Raw genomic sequence first — 21,289 nt, 5'->3', positions numbered from 1 at the left:
TGGGATTGGACAATCTGCTTTCAAGATACTTCGAAGTTATATCTCTTCCAATCATCAAGGCAGGCCTCTTAATGTAGCCACCACTCTCATTTTTCTGGGGAGAAAAGTAAGAGGAAGTAATGTGGCTAAGTTAACAGGCTGGTATTGAACTCCTGATTAGCTTCCTTTCTAGTTGCAGGCTGTGCACTCAGAAATTCAGTAACCACACACATTAGCATTCTATGTAAAGTATGAGTCAGCTAACATGACTGTAACCCTCACTTGAGAGTAATTGTGTATATGTGCTAGAGTGACAATTGTTTTCATACATCAGAAGCATTTTGTGCTTATTTCTGACATTTTGGTCCTTCTCGCTAATAGTTGGAATTCTACTTGCCCCCATTTCGTACTCTGATAACCCTAACTTTGCATTTCAAACCAAAACATTTAACTAGAGAAGTGTTTTTGTTGTTCAGTTTTTAACTTTTTCGCTGTGGACATTTTCAGGTATAAAAAGAGAAGAATATAATGAACCATCCATGAGTAGTTACTGCAGTCACTACCTCATGGCTACTCTTATTTTATCTATACCCTCCTACATTATTCACTCCCAGCTCTGTTTTAATTTCAAGCAAATCCCTTGATACTGTTTTGTTGATAATTCTAATATGTATCTCTAAAAGAGAACTCTTTACCAACATAGCTATTAGACCAATTTTACAGTTTAAAAATTAACACTAATTCTTTAATCACCTAATTTTGTATGTGGAAATCTTAATAAGGCATGCCTGCTTAGGCTTGTGTTGGCTGGAAACTTTGTGTCTGCAAATGAAGCCCAGTTTTGTGCTATGGTCAGATGAGGAGTCTGTGGTACCTCCCAGATTGTTTCAATGTAGCTTCATTATTCATTGTTCAAAATAAAGTCTCATAACATTTGCTGTATTCATGTTTAGATGGAAATTCTCTTAAATTCCAAATTATATTCTTGACTCTTCAACTCTATAACTTGCATTAGTTCAAGTAATTAAAAATTGTACTTTGGCCACGCACAGTGGCTCATGCCTCGTAATCCCAGCACTTTGAGAGATTGAGGCAGGAGGATCACTTGAGCCCAGGAGTTTCAGACCACCCTGGGAATCACAGTGAGACCCTGTCTCTACAACAAATAGTTTTTTTAAATTAGCTGGGCATGATCATGTACACCTGTAGTCTCAGCTACTTGGGAGGCTGAGGCAGGAGGATCATTTGAGCCCAGGAGGTTGAGGCTGCAGTGAGCTATGATTGTGCCACTGCACTGAAGCCTGGGTGACAGAGCAAGACCCTGTCTCAAAAAAAAAAAAATTGTACTTTATTTAAAATACCTTGCTTTTAAAGGCAGTATTTAAAAGAGAAAGCTTTTGGTTAATATGGGTAGATACTTGTAAAGGTTTTTTTGTTTGTTTGACTCTTTAAAAATTTTTTGGCTCTATTACAGCTTACTACAGCCTTGACTTCCCAGGCTCCAGCGATCCTCCCATCTCAGCCTCTGGTGTAGCTGGGACTACGGGCACGTGGCACCATGCCTGGCTAATTTACTTTGTATTTTTGGTAGAGACGGGGTTTTGCCATGTTGCCAAGGCTGGTCTCAAACTTCTGAGCTCAAGCGATCTGCCAAGGCTGGTCTCAACCTTCTGAGCTCAAGCGATCTGCCACCTCGGCCTCCCAAGTGCTGGGATTACAGGTGTGAGTCACCGTGCCTGGCCATTAAAAAAATTTAAAAAATTACAATTACAAAAATTAGCTGAGCATGGCGGTGCATGCTTGTAATTCCAGCTACTTGGGAGGCTGAGGCAGGAGAATCACTTGAACCCAGGAGGCGGAGGTTGCAGTGAGCTGAGATCGTGCCACTGCACTCCCACCTGGGCGACAGAGCAAGACTCTGTCTCAAAAAAAAAATTGTAAAAAAAAAAATACTTCAAAATGTAAAGAGTACTATATCAGTGTAAAAAAACTGGAAAAGCAAATGGAGCTTCACCTAACTCAAATGGTGATTCTAGTAAACAAAATCAGCTAGGATGTATTTTCAGTCACAAATTCATGAATGCTGACATTTCTGATATTCCGTTGTTGCTTCAGAGCCAGGAAACATCAAACTTTTTTCTGGAGTAGTGGACACAACTATCCTGGTGGATGGTAGACTACTTGGATTTAGGAAAGATCTAGGGCTCGGCCGGGCACGGTGGCTCAAGCCTGTAATCCTAGCACTTCGGAAGGCCGAGGCCGGCGGATCACAAGGTCAGGAGATCAAGACCATCCTGGCTAACACGGTGAAACCCCGTCTCTACTAAAAATACGAAAAATTAGCCGGGCGCGGTGATGGGCGCCTGTAGTCCCAGCTACTCGGGAGGCTGAGGCAGGAGAATGGCGTGAACCCAGGAGGCGGAGTTTGCAGTGAGCCAAGATCATGCCACTGCACTCCAGCCTGGGCGACAGAGCAAGACTCTATTTCAAAAAAAAAATAAATAAATAAATAGAAAAGAAAAGATCTAGGGCTCAAATATTGAGGATTTTCTTGTTTGTTTATTCACAAACATTTATTGAGTGTTGAAATGAAATGTGATTAGTTCCACTCTTCACCTAGTTTTGTGGACTCCCAAACTCTAGCAGATTATTTCACATTCTGATCTTTAGTTTCCATGTGTTCCTCTTACTATGGCTGTGTGGCAAACCACCCCAAAAACCAGTGGCTGGAAACAGCATTTATTTTGCTCACGAATTTGCATTCTGAGCAGGGCTCTGCAGAAGAGTTCATCTCTGTTCCACGTGGCATTAGCAAGGCGGCTTGAAGGTGGTGGGGGTGGAATTATCTGAAACAGCACTATAGATAGAGCTTACTGCGATGATAGAAAAGATCTACATCTACCCTGTGCAATACAGTAGAATCTAGCCATACGTGGCTACCAAGTACTTGAAATGTGACTAGTATGGCTGAAAATCTGATTTTAAATTTAATTCAATTTCAATTTCATTAGCTGCATAGCTGCATATGACTAGTGGCCACTCTATTGGACATTGAAAATCTGAAGGCTCACTGATAAAGTCTAATACCTGGGCTGGGAAGATTCTTCAGGTATACGTCTCTTCCTGACTTCTCCTCCCCTTCCTCCCTTCTGTATCCCCATCTCCCTCCCTCTCTCCCTTTCACTCTCTTTGTGTATATATGTGTGTGTCTCTGTGGTCCTGCTATATGATCTCTCCTGCGGGTCCACCTGGATTTAAGTGGAGGGAACATAGGCCCTACCTCTGTTGGAGGAGTGACAGTGTCATGTTGTAAGCTGAACATGTGGATGGGATATAATGGTGTGGCCGTCTGTGGAAAATACACTCTGCCACATATAAACTGTAGAGTGAATTGGCTGGCTAGGTGAGCTCAAAATTTTCTTCTAGTTCTAGGCAGTTTTAAAGAAAGAAACCAACTAGTATGTGTCAAATGTTCTCTTTTTTTCATCAGAGTAATAAATTATTAAATTATTAGAAGGCTACATAGTGAAAAAATGAATCTCTTGATCTAATTCTCCCTACTCATTCTATTACCCTGGGAAAACCACTTTTAATCTAACTCTTATATTTTTACTTCTGTTAGTAATTGTTAGCCATGTGCCTAAATAATATGCTTGTACTACTATTTCTTGATTTATCAGTTTTAGATGTTATATATCTAAAATTGCCTTTCTGCTATAACAGATAAGGTCATAGCTCATCATGTCATTCTTCCCACTCCTGCCCTGCCACGCTTGTATCACAGTTTTGAGTTTATCTCTTGGTTATTTTTTCAATTTCTTCAATATATTTAAGGTTTTCTATTCTGTTCTATCAACTGGAGACACGATCTCTTTATTCCTGATGTAAGTGGAGAATATTAATAGTCCTTTCCTTTTAAAGTTTATTTTATTTTATTATTTTTTTTTTAGCAATGAGACAGACTATAATTGAGTTTTAAGAACAGTGCATTTCTTGAGGGAATTGAAGAGAGGGTTTGTTTGGGTTCCAGTCTTGGGAGATCATGTGAAGCTACCATGTTTAACATCATAGAAAGCAAAGAAATCAGTTTTTTCCCTTGCATTTATGAGTACTGCCCTCGAAATTTTCACTTTTGGCATTCTGATGGGCTACTTTTGGAATTCTGGTGGGCTGCATCAAAATCTGTGGGGAACGGAGTGTTACCTGTACTTTTACTTTTATATTGTCAAGGTTGATAACATCTATATTCTGAGAGGCTGCATAGTATAATGGTTAAGAGTATGAACTCTGGAACCAGGCTATCTGAATTTGGATCCAGTTCTGCCACTTACTGGTTGTATGACCTTGGGCAAGTTAGTTAATCTCTCAATGCCTCAGTTTCCTCATCTGTAAAGTAGGGATAATAACCATACTGTGCGAGTATTGTGAGGATTAGGTGCAAAGTATTTAGAGCAATGCCTGGCACGTGAGTGCACTGTAGGTAATTACTAACCTTATTTCTCTGTTTTGTAACTCTATTTGAATCTTCTAATGCTTTATTTACAGGTATATTCTAAAACTGGCAATAAACTATGTTTATATTGTAATGATTATATAAATATTGTTGACTGTTGACTGTATAGTCACATAGGTACTATGATTACATTTCCCTTCTTGAATGATTTTGTTTTTCTTGAGTTTCTAATTATCTTTCTTTACCTTGTATCATCAATCATTAGCACCTTATATTGTTTTAAGTACTTAATGTATTTTTCCTCCCAAATGGAGCCTTCAGTCTTGATGTTTCCAGTCTTAACTGATTGCAATCTAGGTCTGATGCAAGCTGTCTTATCGTGACTTTCCATCATTACTTTCCCAAGTTGGTTCCACTGTTTCTTGGATTTCATATCTTGTTGTTTTTAACAGTAACCCTTATTTTGTCCCAACATGCCCTCAAGTAACTTCCTAAGAAAGCCTGTGTGGAAAGTAAGCTTTCTGGGTCCTGCATGTCTTGAAGATGTATTTATTCTCACCTTTCACCTGACTGATGGTTTGCCTGAATACAGAATTCTATGTTAAATTCTTTTCCCTCAGAACTTTGGAGACATTTCTCTATTATCTAATAGCATTCCATATTGCCAATAAGAAGTCTGATGCCAGTCTGTTTCTTATTCTCTATAGGTAACTTTGTTATAAACTTTTAGTATCATCTCATTAGCCTTCATATTATGGAATTTAAACTGTTGAGTCTAGTGTTGGTCTTTTCATTCATTCTGTTTGGTATCTTGTGAGTCTTTTGGGGATCAGTTTTGAGCCAAAGACTAGGAAATGCCCTGTTTTGTTTTTTGTTATATATATATATCTTGTCCTAACATACATACATATATAATATATACATTTTATATAACTATATTTTTGTATAATATATAATTATGTATAGTGTCCTCTTTTCTTTCTGGAACTCTTATTAGTATAAATCTAAGATGGATTCTCTGTTAGATCTTTTTTTAAAAAACAGTTTTATTGAGATATATGATTCATATATTATAAAATTTACCCATTTAAGGGTACAATTGAGTGGTTTTGGCATATCGACAGACTTGTGCAACCATCATCACAATCTAATTTCAGAACATTTTCATTACTTTAGAAGGAAACTCCATACCCTTTAGAAGTCATTTCCTATTCTCTCTCCCCACAAACCCTAGGCAGTTTACTTTCTCTCTACATGCTTGTTCTGGACGTTTAATATGAATGGAATCATACCTTGTCTTTTGTGTCTGACTTCTTTCATTGAGCATAATGTTTTCATGGTTCCTGTGTGTTATAACATATTCAGTATTTCATTCCTTGGTCAAATAATATTCTGCTGAATGGGCATACCACATTTTATTTATCCATTTATTGGTTGGTGGATATTTGAGTTACTTATATTTTTGGCTATGGTAGATAATACTGCTATGAATATTCAAGTTTTAGTGTGTGGATGTATCTTTCTTTGTTTTTTAAGAGATAAACTGTGTTACACAGGTTTGTTTACTGCCTGTGCACACAGACAGTGGTGCAATCATTGTTCACTGTAACCTTGAACTCCTGGGCTCAAACGATCCTCTCACCTTGGCCTCCCAAGTAGCTAGGACTACAGGTGTGTGCCACCATACCTGGCTAATTAAAAAAATTTTTTTTATGTGGAGACAGGATCTTATTATGTTGCCCAGGTTGGTCTTGAACTCTTGTCCTCAAGCAATCCTCCTGCCTTGGCCCCACAAAGTTCTGGGGTTACAGGTGTGAGCTGCTACAGACAACCCTGGATGTATCTCTTAATTTTTCTTTTGTATATACCTAGGAGTAGAATTGCTGGGCCATATGGCAACTCTGTGTTTAACATTTTGAGGAACTGCTGAAGTGTTTATTCTAAAGTGGCTGCACTATTTTACATTCCTACCAGTTGTGTATGAGAGTTCTAATTTCCCTATAGCCTCACCAACACTTATCTTTCCTTTTTATTGTAGCACCTTTGTGGAATGGTTATGATTTGCATTTCCCTAATAGCTAATGATGTTGAGCATCTTTTTATGTGCTTAGTGAATGCGTGTGTGTGTGTGTGTGTGTGTATATGTATGTATTTTTTTTTTTTTTTTGAGACAGGATCTTGCTCTGTCACCCAGGCTGGAGTGCAGTGGTGCAATCACGGCTAACAGCAACCTCAACCTCCTGGACTCAAGCAGTCCTCCCACCTCAGTCTCCCAAGTAGCTGGGACTACAGGCATGCACCACCATGTCTGGTTAGCTTATTGTATATCTTTGGGGGAAATACCTATTGAAAACCAGTGCTCTTTTTTGTGTGTGTGTGTTTGTTTTAGACGAGAGTCTCGCTCTGTTGCCCAGACTGGAGTGCAGTTGCTCTATCATAGCTCACTGCAGCCTTGAACTCCTGGGCCAACACGATCCTCCTGCCTCAGCCTCCTGAGTAGCTGGGACTACAGGTATGTGCCACCACACTCAGCTAATTTTTAAAATTTTTAAATTCTTTATAGGGATGGGGGGTCTCACTGTATTGCCCAGGCTGGTCTTGAACTCCTGGTCTCAAGTGATCGTCCTGCCTTGGCCTCTCAAAGCGTTGGAATTACAGGTGGGAGCCACCATGCCCAACCCAGAACCTACGCTCATTTTAAAATTGTCTTGTCTTTTTATTGTTGAGTTGTAAGAATTCTTTATATATTCTGGGCTCAAGACCCTTGTCAGATACATTATTTGCAAATATTTTCTCTCATTCTGTGGGTTGTCTTTTCAACTACTATGTATCATTTGTATCACAAAAGTTTTACATTTTAATGACATCCAATGTTTCTATTTTTTTCTTTTGTTACTTGTGCTTTTGGTGTTGTATCTAAGAAACCATTACCTAAGCCAAAGTCATAAAGATTTACTTGTATGTTTTCCTCTAAGAATTTTAGAGTTTTAGGCCAGGTGTGGTGGCATGTACCTGTAATCCCAGCACTTTGGGAGATGGAGGTGGGAAGATCGCTTTAGCCCAGGAGTTCAAGCCTGCAGTGAAGTAGGGATCCAACTTTATTATTTTGTATATGGATATCCACTTGTCCCAGCAACATTTCTCCCCCACTGAATTATATTGCCACCCTTGTTCAAAACCATTTCACCATAAATGGTTTATTTATGGACTGTCAGTTCTATTCTATTGGTTTATATCTCTATTTTTATGCTAGTACCACATTGTCTTGATTATGTAGTTTTGTAGTATGTTTTGAAATCAGGAAGTCTGAGTTCTCCAACTTTGTACTTTTTCAAGATTGCGTAGGCTGTTCTGGGTCCCTTGCATTTTCATATGAATTTTAGAATCAACTTGTCAATTTCTGTAATAAAGCCAGCTGGGATCTTAAAAAAATATATAATAGACTTTATTTTTTGGAAAAGTTTTAGGTTTACAGAAAAATTGAGCAGAGAGTATAAAGGGTTCCCATATACCCATTCCCCCCACATATCCACAGTTTCTTCTATCATTAACATCTTGCATCAGTGTGGTATACTTGTTACTATTGATGAACCAATATTGATATGCTATTATTAACTAAAATCTATGCTTTGCATTAGCATTAACTCTTTGTGTTTTACATTTTTATGGGTTTTGACAAATGCATAATATCTTGTATCTACCATTACAGTATCATTCAGAATAGTTTCATTGCTCTAAAAATCCCCATAGCCAACCTATTCATCCCTCCCTACCTCCCCCCAGTCCCCTAGTAACCACTGATGTTTTTTTACTGTCTCTATAGTTTTGCCTTTTCCACAATGTCATATAGTTGGAATCATACAGAATGTAGCCTTTTAAAAGGGGCCTCTTTGACTTAGCAGTATACATTTAAGTTTCCTTTATGTCTTTTCATGGCTTGATAATGCATTTATTTTTATCACTTATTATTACCTAATAATATCCCATTGTATGAATGTACTTACTGATTAATATTGCACTCACTGATTAGTATGGATGTACTAGAGTTTGTTTATCCATTCACTTATTGAAGGACATCTTGATTCCTTCTAAGATTTAGTAGCTATGAATAAAGCTTAGCCAGGCATGGTGGCTCAGGCCTATAATCCCAGTGCTTTAGGAGGCCATGGCAGGAGGGTCCCTTGAGGCTGAGAATTCAAGATCGTAGTGAGACCCCCATCTCTACCAAAAGAAAAAAAAAGTCTGGAGTGGTGGTGTGCACCTGTAGTCCTAGCTAGCTGGGAGGCCACAGTAGGAGGATGGCTTGAGCCCATGAGTTCAAGGCTACAGTAGGTTATAATCACACAACTGCACTCCAGCCTGGATAACCAAGCGAGACCCTGTCCCTATAAAATAACATAAAGTTGCTATAACCATCCATGTGCAGGTTTTGTGTGGGCATAAGTTTTCACTTCATTTGGCTAAATACTAAGGAGTGTAATTGCTGCATTGTAGGGTAGGACTATGTTTAGTTTTGTAAGAAATTGCCAAACTGTCTTTCAAAGTGGCTGTACCATTTTGCATTCCTACCAGCAATGAATGAGAGTTGCTATTGCTCCACATCCTCACCAGCATTTGGTGTTTTAAGTGTTTTGGATTTTCACCATCTAAATAGGTATATAGTGGTATCACATTGTTTTAATTTGCAATTCTCTAATGACATATGATGGAGAGCGTCTTATACTTATTTGCCATTTGTATACCTTTTTTGGTGAAGTGTCTGTTAAGAATCTCTGGCCCATTTTTTAATTGGGTTGTTTACTTTTTTTATTGTTGAGGTCTCTGTATGTATGTTTTGTATAGCAGTCCTTTATCAGAAAAGTCTTTTGCAGATATTTTCTCCTAGTCTATGGCTTGTCATCTGATTCTTTGGAGAGTATTTTTTGCAGAGCAGAAGTTTAAAATTTCAATAAAGTCCAGCTTATCATTTATTTCTTTCATGAATTGTGGCTTTGGTATTGCCAGCTAAGATTTAATAGGGATTGCATTGAATCTGTAGATCAATTTGGGGAGTACTGTGTTGCCATCTTAGCAGTATTATGTCTTTGCTTCATGAACATGTGTGCCTTTCCTTTTATTTGGATTTTCTTTCATTTCCTTCAACAATATTTTGTAGTTTTCTGTGTATTACATTTCTTTTGTTAAATTTATTTATAAGTATTTTATTCTTTTTGATGCTATTGTTAGTGGAATTGTTCTCTTAATTTCATTTTTGGATTGTTCATTGCTTCTGTATAGCATATTAGCTCTTTTCTATCCCATCATACCTTCTTACTCTATATTCTGGGAAATTTCCTGACCTTACCTTTGGACTCTTTCTATTGAATTTTTTAATTTTAGCAATAACTTTTACATTTCAAGAGCTCTTATTTATTGCTTGTTAATTTTTCCTATTAACATTACTTACTTGTTTTTGGATGCATTATTTTCCTCAGTGTCTTCCAGGATACTTATTGGAATTTTTTTTGCTGGTGGAGGAGGTGTGTGTCCCCTTCCCCCGACTCTGTTACCTGGATTATCTCTTTCGAGATCTTTTTTTCTTTTATGTCTTTTTTATGTGTCAGGATTTCTTCAAATGTATACATTCTTTGGTTGTCCGTATATAATTAAGAATGAGGCAATAAAACCTGGTTGGGAGATCCATGTATTTAGATAGGACTTACAGACTGGACTTAGAGCAGAGAACACTTGGGGATAAGGAAGGCCTTGATGCTGGAATGTGTTCTCTGCTCTGAGGCTAATCATCTTCCTGAAGAGAATTGTTGGTTATTTGTTTATTTTGATTGGCTGATTTTCTTGTTGTGATTGGACATGAGTAGATGGTCAGTAGATGCCTAGTTCTTGTCTTTTTGGTCTATTGTGGGAGTAGCCTAACTGATCTGATAGAAACCTGAACTTGAACATCCTCTTTTTATCCCTGTTCTCTTTAGTTGAAGAATGGTTTGGCTCTTGGTATTTCATGTGCCAGTGATTGTTAACTGGGGCCCTGGACCTCTTAAGGGGTATCCCCCGGATTATATTCAGGAGATCCCCAGGGTTATATTCAAAATTGCCTGTGCACAGTTTTCTGGGGAAAAGGTCCACAGCTGTCAGGAGGTTCTCACAGCAGTTGGTGAACCTGAAAAGGTTAAACATTGTTGTGGCTTTGCTTTCCATTCCAACATACTGAGTTATTAAAATTCCACTTTCATGTATGGCGAAGTACAGGGCACATTGACATTTTAGATAACAAGAGCTGCTTTTCTCCTTAAACTTGCAGAAGATGTACAGAAATGAATACAATAAGGTGGAAGATAAGTACTTTAAGAAAGACAAAGATGCAATGCTATAAAAGTTTATAAAAAGATATTAGTTCCCTTGTAGAGGGAATTTAGGTTTCTTTTTGTTAAATTGGTTTAGTTTGAACAACATTTGTGATGTTGAACTGATGTACTATGAGGATAAATTAGAACATTTGTTTATATTGCATCCTCTACACTTATAACTAAGTATGAAAGATTTTCCCTGGAAGCTCTTATGTAAATATTTTTTACCAGCATGGTTGCAAAGCAGTACAGTCATTCCTGCCACTCCTACAAGTTGCTGTGCCTAAAGGTGGTCCCTATATAAATATTTATTTTGTGCTTCTAACAGGAAAGAAATCTAACTTTAAACATCAAGAAAGTAAAACTCATCTTGGTGTACTTCCTTGCTCATATAATGAGGGGTTTAGCTATCCTGTTTCAGGAGAAAAAAATTTGGTAATATGGGATTTTCCTTTAAGAAGATCTTTACTACTTTCCCCTGCTGCTTTTGTGAAAATAATTTTTAAAATTTGGATCAATATTATGCTATACCCCAGAAATCTCAAGTCCCATTTTGTATTAAGAGTGGAAAAACTCCTATATTAACTTGTGAGTACTTTGGCTAATATTTATGATAGTTTTTAGGATGACATAAACATTGTATTTCATGAAAATATTCAAAATTGGGTTCAGAGATAATGCATCATTTTAGTACTTTGTTGTCTGAACATTTATTTAGCGCTTTTGTGTGCTAAATTGACAGTCTGCTTTTTTATTCTAAAAATTGATTTAGTTATTATAAATCTTAAGTTTTCTGAAATAAGTTGGAATTTTAAAATAGTTTACTTCTCATTAATAATTCTAGCTTTTAAAAGTATATTTTGTCTTAAGTTAAAAATATAAATAGTTCAGGTAAGTTTAGGGCTTCCTTAATTACAGTAAACTAAAGAATTAACTTTTTCTTCTTTTTTTCTTAATCAGTGCAAATTAGATTCAACTTTAGTCTCTTGCTATAGTTATCTTGATTTGTTAGTACACTAGTAATATTTTGGTTTACAGTGTAAAATGTTTTCTCTTTTCTCTCGTGAACATTATTTTCCTAAATTGTTTCTTTCCTCTTCATCCCATTTTCCTGCTCTTAAAAGTTGTGGTGCCGTGGCTGGGTGCAGTGGCTCATGCCTGTAATCCCAGCACTTTGGGAGGCTGAGGCGGGCAGGTCACAAGGTCAGGAGTTTGAGAACAGCCTGACCAACATGGTGAAACCCCGTCTCTATTAAAAATACAAAAATTAGCCGAGCATGGTGGCGTGCACCTGTAATCCCAGCTACTCAGGAGGCTGAGGCAGGAGAATCGCTTGAACCCAGGAGGTGGAGGTTGCAGTGAGCCGAGATCGTGCCACTGCACTCCAGCCTGGGCAACAGAGCGAGACTCCATCTCAAAAAAAAAAAAAAGTTGTGGCGCTAACCTATTTTTGTCCTGTTTTGCTTCAGTTAACACCCCATGAAAATCTCTGAAATTAATGTTCAAATGTAATGAGTTAGGCCTGATATAATTTAAAGAAAGAATAAATCATTGTTTCCCTCCAAATGTTTAATGCAGTTATAGTAGCTGCTAATATATAAATGGAGATTAAAATTTATTTTCACTAGTTGTTTCACCTGTTGCATTGTTAAAACAAAATGAGGATTTCACTGGGACACACGGACATTTTCAAACATACATAAAGTAGGAAAAATTGTAAAATAACCCCCCCATTTACCCATTACTCAACCTCAACAGTGATCAACATGTGGTCAGTCTCATCTGTACCTACTCCCAACTCACTCCAGCTGGATTCTTTTAAAGAAATTCACTGGGGGACTTGTACAGTAAGTAGGATTAGCATCTAAATGTTTGTTACTAGGTTTGTGTGAGAAAGAGGCACTATTTGATATATTTTGGTAATTCATATATATACATGAACTTGTATGCTGACTTATTTAGCCAAAAATAAGTACTCTTTTCAATACTGATTCATTCAAGTGTATGTTATTTTCAGGACAAAAGTTTACCAATCAGTTAGAATTTATAAAGAACAACATGCTAATGAGGTTGGGTTGATATTTCTCTCCTGGGTTTGAAGATTCATGTGATGCCCTCCTTAAAGAGTATTAATATGGCAATATGGCAAAACAGATTTGTTATAACCCAATCTAATTATAATTGTTTATTCTTTTGAATAGGGGCTAATTGAAGATTTTTAAAATTTATTTATTTTAAAATACTCATTTGACCTAAGTAAAAGTAGTGTCAGCATAGGTATAATATAATGCTTCATTGATTACTTATGCTTACACAATATGCAAGTAAACACTTAATTAGATTTATTCCTACATTTCTGTTTTTTAGCTCAAGATATTATAAATACTTAGTTTCCTTAATTTAAGAACTTCAGTTTGTGTTTTTAAATATCTTTTGTAATTGTTCAAACGTTAATTAAACTGGATCTTAAGAAGTCATAATATCCAAATAAATTAAATGTTTATTTGCTATTATAAAAATATATTTTCTACCCCCAAATTCAGAAAATACAGAGAAGTAGAAAAAAAGAGTAAAACATTCTTAGTCCTATTATCCAAACACATACTACTCTTACTATTTTGATGTAGCTCCTTCTGGTTTTTATTCTCTGTTTAGATTATTTTTAACAATTTTATGGTATATACAACTTTTGTGTTTTACATTTTCACTAACATTATTTTATGTTTCTTTGAAAAAAATTATGTTCAGTTAGAAAATTTCAGTTTTAGGTTAAAAGTAAATTAAAGCAATATATTTTCAGAGTTAGAACTGTCTTCTGCATTGCTTTAATACCAACTTAATGCTTTATGTTTTTCAATTTAGGTTTATTTCTTTAAAATTTATGAAGAAACCCCAATGTACCATGCTGGGGTTTTTTTTTTTTTTTTTTGTCTTTTTGTTTTTTTGTTTTTTGAGACAGAGTCTCGCTTTGTCACCCAGGCTGGAGTACAGTGGCTCCATCTCAGCTCACTGCAACCTCTGCCTCCTGGGTTCAAGTGATTCTCCTGCCTCAGCCTCCTGAGTAGCTGGGATTACAGGCACGCATCACCACCCCCAGCTAATTTTGTATTTTTTTAGTAGAGACAGGGTTTCGCTATATTGGCCAGGCTGGTCTCAAACTCCTGAGCTCAAGCAATGCATCCACCTTGGCCTCCCAGAATCCTGGGATTACAGGCATGAGCCACTGCTCCCAGCCTGTTCACTGTTTTTAGATGTACAGTTTTATGATTTTTGACAAACATGTACTCATGTAACTGCTACTACAATCAAGATAGAGAATATTTTTCATCACCCTAAAACATTCCCTTGTGCCCCCTTCGTAGTTGGACCTAGCTTTTTCCCTAGCCTCAGCCCCTGGTAACCACTGATTTGATTTTTTTTCTCTATAGTTTTGCCTTTTCCAGAATGTTATATAAAAGGAATCATACAGTATATAGCCTTTTGTTCTGTCTAGCTTCTTTCATTCAGTCTAATGCTTTGAGATTCATCCATATTATTGTGTGTGTTGGGTAGTTCTTTCCTTTTTATTGATGAGTAGGATTCCGTTGTGTGGATGTACTACAATTTGTTTATCCATTCACTGGTTGTTGGACCTTGCATGGTTTCCAGTTTTCAGTAATTATGAATGATGTTGATACTTTCCCATATGGGTCTTTTTATGGACCTATGTTTTAATTTTTCTTGAGTAAATACCTAGGAATGGGATTGCTGGGTCACCGGAGCATTTTGATATTCGTTATCTCAGCATTTTGATATTCGTTATCTCATTGGGATGCCGAAGTTTGTAAGGGAAAATCCAGGAACACCATTCCTTTTTTATGACTGGGAAACCGAGACTCAGGGTTGCAAACAGCTTATGGGCTTAAAACCAGATCTTGTAAGTCCAAGTCATTTGCTATCTTTACTAGAATATAATGTTGTTTTCAATGACGTTTCCTTGTTTTATTATAGCAACAGGGTTAACAAATCTCTCAGATCTTTGCAACAAGAATGGAAATATTTATCAGTAACTGAGAGTCAATATTAATAAGATTCTTCCTCAAGTTGTTAGTTTCCATTTCTGGCCTAGAAATTTGGGAGTTCATACAATAAATGTTAACTCTTAAAGTCTAATCTTAATCTTGGATAAATATCCTCCCCCTCAATTTATTTTGCATAAATAATTAATATCTCACTAGAGCATCAGTTGTATAGTCATGGCACTGTGTAACAACATTTTGGTCAATGGCAGACAACATATATGATGGTGGTCACATAAGATTATAATACTGTGTTTTTATTGTATCTTTTCTATGTTTAGATATGTGTAGACATGCAAATATTTACCATTGTGTTATAATTGCTTACAGTATTCAGAACAGTAACATGCTGTACAGGTTTGTAGCCTAGGAACAATAGGCCATACCATATAGCCTAGGGTTATAGCAGGCTCTACCATGTAGGTTTGTATAAGTATATACTGATATTCATATAACAACAGAATTGCCTAAGGATGCATTTTTCAGAATGTATCCCTATCCTTAAGCGATAAAGCATGACTGTATATGGAATAAGATTCTTCTCTAAAGATGATCGAATCTGTCTTCTGGCATCTAAAAATTTGAAATTCTCTGTCATATTAAAGGTTTTCCTTAATATAAATGTAGTAAAATACATTTTGAATGATTAGATTTTTCCCTCAAACTTTTCATCCTGCCAGACTTTCGTTTCATATAAGCTTTAAAAACAGTTTGCCAAATTCTCTCTAAATACTCATGCTGGTCAATAGAGAGTAGCTCAAATGTATAAATTTCAGTTTTCCATTTAGTGTAAAGTTTTAATTTTTTTCCATCATAAAATTATTGAACAACGTGTCTACCAAACTTTAAGAACATCTAGCATAGTTATTTACACATAGAAGATGTCTTATTCCATATTACCTTGCCTCTAACATGCAAGAGCAGTGGTGGTAGAAAAAGCCTTGAGTCAGAAGACCTTGTTTCAAAGCCGCAGTTGTGTGAACTCACAGAAATCATGAAACCACTCATTTTCAGCCTTCTCTTCTGCACATGAGGAACAACCACACTTTCTCTGTGACTTGCAGACTAGGGAAGCAGAAGATATAGTCATTAACCAGCTGAAGCGACAACAAAAAAAATTAAGTATTGCATTCCAAGTCACTGGTTTTGCAACTCTTAGCCAATGAGTCCAATTTTACCTTTACAAACAATGACTGAACTTGGGCAATAGCATTTCTAGTTGTATTCAGGTACTGAGAGTGAAAGATATAATAATGCCTTTGATTAAACAACCTAGAGAATTATCTAAGTTTAATTATAGGCTTATTCTTTCTAAGAGAGTAATAACTGTAATTATTAAAATGTTAATTTAATGAAAAATAACTTTTATATTTCTCATTTTAATGTTTACAAAACAGGAATACCTAACCATAACTGGGGTCAAATTCTAGCCACTAATTGAATGAAGTTGTATAAATTTCATGACTTCACTTAAAAAATGAGGATAATAACGACATGAATCTTTATGAGATTCAAAACAATGCATATAAAATACTTAGCACAGTGCCTGTAAGGGTTAAATAGAACCCATTTAAGGACTTTGGGGGAGGTGGTGGCAGTAAATAATTGGAAGCATTGAGTCAGTCTTTATTTTGGACTTCAGGGAACTTGGTGTTTAGTTTTGATCACATGTTCCATTCAACTGAGCAGAACCCAAATTTAGTCATAGTAAGGTTAGTAAAATATATAAATAACCCAGTCCAAAGAGAAAATTCTAAATTTCAACTCTACCATATTTTCTGTTTAAGGAGTGGAGACTTTGAAATAATAGTAAAATAGAAACTGATGAAGTTTATGAAGGTGATAAAAAATGAGAAAGTGGACAAGGTGTGGAAAGGATTAAGAATTTAATCACTGTTTCTGAATTTTGGCACATTGATGTACTATTATGCACTGATTAAATTATGTTGACAGATTTTTATGATAGAGAAATGCTATTTTTTTAGATCAAGGTAGTATATAATCATTATTTTGTTAGACATGCATAGGAATTTACCAAAGGGGGAGGAATTTAGGGTTCTTTCTTTCTACTCTAGTAGATATTTTCCAAAGTCTTATATAATTAAAGAAATACTTTTAAAATTTTGGTAAAACCTTTCTTTTTATCTTGACTTTAGCCTTTCTGGTTATAGAAGACATGTGTTCTTATAAGTGAAACAGCTAGGGGTAAAGTTTTCTTTTTTTTTTTTTTTTTTTTGAGACAGAGTCTCACTCTATTGTCCAGGCTGGAGTGCAGTGGCCCCATCTCGGCTCACTGCATACTCCGCCTCCCAGGTTCACACCATTCTCCTGCCTCAGCCTCCTGAGTAGCTGGGACTACAGGCACCCACCACCATGCCCAGCTAATTTTTTGTATTTTTTGGTAGAGACGGGGTTTCACCGTGTTAGCTGGGATGGTCTCGATCTCCTGACCTTGTGATCTGCCTGCCTCGGCCTCCCAAAGTGCTGGGATTACAGGCGTGAGCCACCACACCCGGCCTAATGTTTTCTTTTTAAGTATTCTGAAGAACAGATTCTGCTTGATTTAAATGGGGCAGTTTTTGTGTTTTTCTGTAATCCTTGTTTCATCACAGAGAGTTGTTCTGAGTTGTTTTTTCTTTTCTATTTTCAATACTTGAGTTCAAAGCACTTTACAAATGTTTATTATATTTAGAAACATTCATCCTAACCGCAGCTTGCTTGCTGTTAAAAATATTATACATTTCTAAATATGTTCACAACCAAACATTATTCAATAATGTGATTTTTAAGGGCATGTAGAATGAATAGAAAAGAATGAATTACTTGATGAGCTTCATAAAACTGCTATTTATAATTATTTGCATGTGGAAATTCATTGTTTCAATTTGTTTCTTGACTTAAAAACAGTAGTCATAGGGTAGACATATTTTTGCTCTCTTGATTTGCAGTAAGATTTTAAACGCCATCTATTAAATTTGCCTATTATATTTCTCCTGAAAAGTAAGAGGTGTGTTTTTGAAAATGGGAAAGGCACAGATGCTGTTTTCAGGCACAAACTCTGTTTTCAAAAGGTCGGTTTGAGGAGCTTGTTTTTCTTATTTGCCCATCTCCTAAAAAGAATGCTGATGTGAGTTATGAAGAATAGAGTGTATTTGATGTATGTGGAGGCTCATTTACCCAAATTATGAACATTTCTTAATTTATGGTGATTAAATTTCTGCTTTATTAAGACAATGGTTTTTTAGTCTTTTCTGTAGTAACGTAGAAAGAAAGAAAAATATTAGCCAGGATATTGTTGTTTGGTGTCCAACAAGTTTTAATAGTAGTTTTTACCATTAAAGTCTTAAACTGGATTTTTGTCTCTTTAATTGTACAGTAATGAAAGCTTATCTCTGTCGTTTCCCTCTTGTTTCTCCTTACCATAGCTTTTCACGTTGTATTCTATCACTAACTTATAAAGCAGTAAGCATATGACTACAGCATATTACTCTCTTACACCGGTATGTAAAAGTGCAGGACAGGCATCTTTCAAGAGGGTGTGAAATACATTTAATCTTCAGAGCTAGATAACCTGGGCAAGTTCAAGCAACTTTTAAATAGGCCGTTAGTTTTAACTTTCTGTTTGTTCGCAGTAATCTCATTCTCACCCACCTTTTCATTCTAGTTTAAAACACTTCACAAATACCTGACAGTAAAAGGCATAATGAATGCTTCACAGACTCAGATTTCTCTAATGGGAACTATTAAATTGACATTCATTTAAAAAAATTATTTGGCATAATATACAGTAATTCATTTAGCAAGCTACCGTTTGGAAGCTGCGGAAAAAGGAGAGACTATATTCTTTGAATAGATTTGTTACTTTTCTAATTTGTTTCTCCTTAGTTTAGTTAATAATATAAACACAGGTTGAGCATTTCAAATCCAAAAATCTGAAATCCAGAATGCTCCAAAATCGGAAACTTTCTGAGCATTGACATGACATCAAAGGAAATGCTCATTGAAAGAGTTTAGATTTTTGGATACGGGATGCTCAACTGGTATAATGCAAATATTACAAAATCCAAATAAACTCAAAAATCCAAAACACTTTTGGTACCCAGCATTTCAGATAAGGAATACTCAACCTGTATAAGCAACTAAGATAGTGAAAGGATATTTTCTACATATAAAGTAAATTAAAAATTTTTTAAAAAGCTTTATTTCTTGTGACTAAGTGCTAACCTTTATAAATCTAAAAAAAAAAAAAAAAAGACTGTTAGTATTCTTATCTGATGGTGTTTCTAAAAAGTGCGTACTCAGAAAATGTTCTTTTACTCCAAAGACAAAGTATAGCTTTGGCAACTCTGTTTTTCTACATTTCCAACTAAGTTTGAGCTTGTCTGAATCACGCATCACCAGTTTCGTGATGAAGCAGCTATACTTCTCATTAAGTCTCTGCCCTTTCAGTCCCTCTCTTTCTAATAGGCCCAGCAAAGTTACCTAATGTCTATGTCACATGAATGCAGCCTGAGTGTACAAAATTCTGCAGTACCAAAATATTACAATGTGCATATATTAGGTCACACATATACACTTATATCAAACTAATGAATTAGTTAGAAAATAGCACAAGTGTTGATTCTTGAAAGTGCTGTATAATTAGCAAGGGGACTTTTGGAGACAAAAAACAATAACAAAACCCAAGGAATTAAAATCGGTGCTGCAAAAAATGTCATATTAGAATACTGGGCTGACTCTAATAGTGTAGAAATATAATAAGATGAATTTAATAGGGATAAATATTATGATCTGTGTTTACATTTTAAAAGCACAGTATTGAGGTACAGAAATGAGAAATAATAGTTACATTGCACTAGTTAATTTTTAAAAACATGCATATCAATAGCATTCCATTAGGTCTCAGATTTTTAAAATCTTACTGAAATGATTTGTTGGAATGATTTGAAAGTAGCACAGTTGCTGACAGCATATTGCTACCCCAAACAAACAAATTTTAGGCTTCTTTAATTTTAAAAACTAGTGTTCACAATCAAGGAGGTAAGTGGGATTCTCTCCTTCTTGGCTAGTTACATTATGCCATAAGGAGGAGGAGCAGGGAAGGGGGGTGATGGGGATGATGATGATTTAAGATTACCCACTTTCACCTAATGACAAAGCTAATGGCAGGGTTAACATCATGTCATGGGGAACAAGTGAAGAAACCATGGGAGTATTTGATCTAAAATGAGGACATGGGGGAATAAAAATAGAAATCATTTTGTTTTAAACAGGGCTTTTTTGGTTGGAAATAAATAAAGCCTACTCAAATTGATATGAATATCTCAATGAAGAATATCTCCAACTGATAACAGTATCTCTAAGAACAGGAAGTGCAGCTGGTTGCAAAGGACTAGAACCAAGAACTAGAGCATTATTAGGAATTAGAATGGCGTCTTCCCTCCCTTCTCTTCTCCTTGTGACCATGAATGTCATGGTGCTTATCTTTGGAAAATAGGAATGGGGGGGGGCCACAGGATCATTTTTTACCTCTTATTTTGAAACAGCCTCCCCAGCACCAGCTTTGTATGATCCCCTAGTTCAAATTCCTAACAGAGATTGACAGTTATCTGTGTCTTACTTCCAGAATCTTGGAAGACAATCTTATTGACCAGCTACAGTCTGTTTTTCACCTGTGTTCCAATTATTTGTAGCCAGAGAGAAGAAAGGTCATATAGTTCAAAACAGAGCTGCAGACAGACAGGGTGGGAATCAAAGGCAGGTGGCAGCCAATCAGGGCAGACATTGCAAACTGTCCAGTGCAGGTGCCATGAAAAATTAGAATGGCTTTGTTGAAGAGAAATTATATTTGGAGGAGGGGAGTCTTAAGGAGCAGGCTTCTGGGAATCAGGCTTCAGTTCAACAAAAGAAAACACTTAAAACTTTATAAGATTAGGACCGGCTACTTTGGATTATTAAGTTCCTTGTCAGCTGTGGGCTGCAATGGCCATATGTTGATGGAACACTATAGAAGCGATTCAGGTGTTACATGGAAGGATGGTTTTGTTGACCTGTGAAGTTCCTTCTAAGCCTGAGAGTAAAATCAGTTTTGTCATAAGTTATTTCCACCAAAATAATAAAATATTAATGTTTTTCTTATAAATATATATGGTATCTTAAACCAGGGAAAGCAAGTAATCAGTGGTGGCTATGGAATTTCCATTTCAGTTGGGTTTGTTCAGGACTGGCAGTCTGGTGGCAAGGGGAGGGCAGGGGCAAGTGCTAAAGGAATTGCTTTAGAACTTCACGTACAGAGCAAGCTATCTTAGCTCTTGTGGAATAACAAACCACCCTAAAGTTTAGTGGGTTAAAACAATAGCCATTTATTTAACTCTTGTTTCTGTGGGTTGACAGTTTGAGCCTGGATCAGCTGGGTGGTTTTCTGGCCTTATTCCCGTGTCTGTTGGCAGCTGCTG

General features: G+C 36.2%; 1 protein-coding gene across 1 annotated transcript in view; it reads left to right on the top strand.

Annotated features, from left to right (window-relative positions):
* The window catches only part of TWSG1 (twisted gastrulation BMP signaling modulator 1), a 67,996-nt gene that overhangs the window by 3,142 nt on the left and 43,565 nt on the right, over positions 1 to 21,289 (top strand). The window lies entirely within an intron of this gene.

This window comes from Gorilla gorilla, chromosome 17 (assembly GCF_029281585.2).
Source record: "Gorilla gorilla gorilla isolate KB3781 chromosome 17, NHGRI_mGorGor1-v2.1_pri, whole genome shotgun sequence".
NCBI classification, from domain to species: Eukaryota; Metazoa; Chordata; class Mammalia; order Primates; family Hominidae; genus Gorilla; species Gorilla gorilla.
Note: the sequence above shows the minus strand (reverse complement) of the source record. Positions and strands in the feature narration are given on the sequence as shown.